Consider the following 4,252-nt stretch of genomic DNA (forward strand, 5'->3'; position numbering starts at 1 on the left):
ATTGCTAGTTATTTATACATAGACATAAAATTAAATATATAGAAATACATGAGAATGATGAACACATTAACATAAGAGTTACTTCTGGAGAAGGTAAGTGAATAAAAACAGGAAAGGGACATAGGTAGCTGCTGTACATATAATGCAAATTTGGCAAGGTATTATAATTTTTGATGGGTGTTTGTTTTATGTTTATAGCTAGCTCTGCATGCTTGAACTATTTTAAGCAAATTGGAAAAAAATAAAGAATTAACATTCATTGAGCTCTTAATCTTTGACAACAATGATGTTAAAAATATTAATTTACAATTTCATACATTCCTCCCAAATTTCTATAAAATATTCATCCTTTGTTCATCCATGTTATTCATAAATAAATTGAATTTTAAAAAGGTGAAAATTTTGACAGTTTAAAATATCAGAAATGTCTGATTCCAAAAACTGTAAGGACATTTCATTGTATCATGAATTTTTTAAAGTCTTTGAAGCAAAGTATGATGTACCCAATACTCTTATTAGAGTTGGTCTCCATAAGTCCCTTCACCATTAATAACATGAAGATATCTGGTATTTCCCATTTCTGAAACCATGGTAGCTCAGTACAAATTTTTCATGAAATTATAAAGATTGTTTGCTGTGAATTAACCTGGCGGACATTATACTTAGTGAAATAAGTCAATTGCAGAAGGACAAACATTGTATGAGCCCATTATTGTAAAAAACAAGGAAGGGTTTGCTTAGGGAAGGGAACTCATTTTGTAGGTTATGGGGGATGGGAGGGAAGGAGGAGGTATAATTTTGGGATAGTTGGAGAACATACGCTGAGTTGGGTAAGGGAAGGGATGGTATAAAAAGAGTCTATGACCAGCATGATAATGTTGGGGAAAAGGATACCAAATTATGCACATAAGATACAGACAACAGAGGTTAATACCAGTACATCCACAATATTGCATTACTGTTAACACCAAATACCAGGCTACAGATAAAATCATAGACAACTGAGAAGATCAGATGGGGTTCAGTGAATAGGAATATACTCTACGCCAAAGACAGATTCTGCTGAGCCTAATCTTATGCAGAAACCAGTGATACAAAATACCTGCAATTATTACAGAGGCAACAGAAGACATACATAGAGCAATCCCTCATAGAGAGCCAGCCACTATGAGAGAAATATCCAATGGATCTGCCAACTCAGGACCATAGTATTGGGGGACACCAGATTCAATTGGCACAACAAAATACATAAAAATCTTGTTCCACAAGCTACTTTGGTGAGTAGTGACTCATGTCTTAAAAGCTTTCAAGTACCCATCTAAGATGCAGCTAATAGTCTCCTGTCATTGGAAGCAAAGAAAAGTGAAGAAAACCAGGAGATTTAGAAATAATCAGCTCTAGGTCATGATGGACGTCAAGATCAGAAGAACTAGATGGTGCCCAGCTACCAATGCCAACCATTCAGGAAGGGATCAAAACTGGAGATCTTGGATAGGGTAGGAGGAAAAATGTGGAACAAAATCCAAAAACACAATTATTACCAGAATTACTGATTGGATGGAGTCTGGTGGGTCCCCCAAGACTATGGCCCTGGGATAAAACTCACTCCCAAGGTCTGGTTCTCAGCCCAATAGTAAACAAGACATACATGCAGACCACTCAACCCAGGGTGATGCAGCCACATACTCTATGAAGATACATCCGTTGAAGCAATTGGCCATGGGGCACCAGAAGAGAGGGAAAACAGGACACACAGGTGTGCATATTAAAAAGGGCACAGGTTGGGGATGGTTACTGGGAAGGGAGAGGAGGAGAGTGGATTAGGGATGGGGATGGTAATTAGGGAGTGAAACCAAATGTACACAAAATGTTGAATTGAGACATAAAACAAATTCTGCTCTGTAAATTTGCATTTGAAGCACAATTTTTAAAAAAGAAAAAGAAAAAAAAAACCATTGTTCGTTAGTACAATAAAAATTCTGTCATGCAGTTTCCAAATGATATGGATAGTGTTCCAGGAAAGATTAGGAAAATTTCTGAAGCATCTTCTGAAGTTACTTGCCATTTTCCCCTTCAGTGTAGTTAACATAAAAATTTGCCTGATGCAGGGTTTGGTTCTGATATTTTCTGTTTCAATTACTCTGGATATGGCTTGTCTACCTAGACATTTAAACCTAAAAAAGTGCTTTATATTGTGGGAAAGAGGAGGTATTGTAATAGCCAATTTCCTTTCACTTCCTAAGTAAATTCAGCTATTGAGGATAAATATAGATCCTTCATTACATTTTTAAGCTATCTATCTGCTCCTGTTGGATAATTCGCCTGAGTTACTACATTCAGGCACTTGACTGCTAACCAGAAGGCTGGCGGTTCAAACCCACCAGCCACTCCTCAGAAGGAAGATGTGGCAATCTACTTCCGTAGTGATACTGGCTCAGAAACCCAAGGAAGGGTCACTATGAGTTGTGTCCGATTCGATAACCACAACACTACTTTGAGGTGGGATTAATGCTGTGGCATATGGTTGTAAATATTTAATATTATTAGATATTTTCAAAACATTCTCTAGAGTGGTCATATTAAATGATATTGCAAACATAGTGTAGGACTTTTTTTTTTCTATTTCTCCATAATCTGGCTAATATTTGTTATTGCCAACCTTTTTAATTTGTGTGAATCTGATAGGTGTGGGAAATGCTATTGCTGTTTTCATTTACATCCCTTGTTTCCTGGAGATGTCAGGTTTCTTTACATTTTTTTTGTTGGCTGTTTAGCTTTCTTCTCTAAGTTACCCATTCATATCCTTTACGTATTTCTAACATTTTATTTTTGTTTCATCTAGATATTGATTTATAGAAGTTTTATTTGTTTGTTTGTATTTGTCTGTTTGATGTGATGGGCAGAAGCTCAAGCTTATTGCAACTCTAACTCTCCCACAGACATTCTCTGACCAGAGCACAACACTTGTTTTTCTTTTTATTTAGTTCTATGTGTCAGGGATTTGTCTACCTGCTCCTTCGCCACTCATGAACACTAACAGTTTGGTTTGTATGTGTGTGCTTTTGGGGGGGGTTGTGTTTTTCTTTTTCTGAATATTATGTACTGCACATACATCTTTCCTCCCTTTGGTCATAGGAAAACAGCTGCAAAATTTGGAGCCACTGGAGGCATCAAGTAAAATTTTTCAGTTTCTTAGTCTGTCAGTTACTATATTCTGAGCTTGTTTTGAGGTATAAATGGAACAAGATATATTCTTGGCTTTACCTTGACTTTTTTTTTTTTTTTTCCATTTTTGTTTTTGTTTCTTTGTAGAACCTAATTAAATTTTTCCTCTTTTGAGTATGAGGTTAGATTCTATAACATTAGGCATTCTCTAATATTCACTTATTTATATCATGTGGAAGGAACCAAAGTCCATTTCTGTGCAGTTTCTGGATACAAGGTCTAGTGAAATGAGAGCCTTCTAAAGTTTCTGGGAAACCCCTGACTCCAGTCCAATGGGAAACAGTCATAAGTAGTCACAATGAAGCTCAGGATAGAGGGTACTCTGGGAAACTGGTAACCAGACCTCTGAGTTGAGAGAGGAATGAGAGCACAAGATGCTGTTCAGAAATAAGACAATCGAAATGTTAACTTTCTCTCTTGTCTTTTTCCCCTCTTACTGTGGTTATTAAAGAACTTTATCAGATATCTTTTTTTTCTTCCCACAGTTTTGAGCTACTGCCTAGTATCCTTCCCTTTAAACATGCAGGACTCCCTTTAGCATTTCTTGCAGTTTCAGTCTAATGGTAACAAACTCCTTCAACTTTTGTTTATCCTTCATGTTTGAAGGATAGTTTTTCCAGATGTAAAATTCTTCATTGGCAGTACTTTTCTTATAGTACTTTAAATGTTATTCCACTGTCTTTTATCTTCCAAGGTTTCTGTGGAGAAATCAGCATGTAACCTTATTGAGAATCCATTACATGTGATGATTTGCTTCTCTCTTACTACTTTCCAGAGTTTCCTTTTATCTTTGTTTTTTGAACAGTTTGATTAAAATGGGTCTCTGTCTGAAATTCTTTAAATTTGTCTAATTTGGAGTTCTTTAGGCTTCTTGGATATGTAGATACCAAATTCATCAAATTTGGAAAATTTTTGGCTATTATTTCTTCAAATATTAATTTGCCCTATTTCTCTCTCTTCTCTTCCTGGAACTTCCATAATATATGTTGTATGCCTTGTTGGGAGCTCTGGTGGCATAGTGCCTAAG

Source organism: Orycteropus afer, unplaced genomic scaffold (genome assembly GCF_000298275.1).
Source record: "Orycteropus afer afer isolate SDZICR_OR568_19922 unplaced genomic scaffold, OryAfe1.0 scaffold00163, whole genome shotgun sequence".
Lineage (NCBI taxonomy): Eukaryota > Metazoa > Chordata > Mammalia > Tubulidentata > Orycteropodidae > Orycteropus > Orycteropus afer.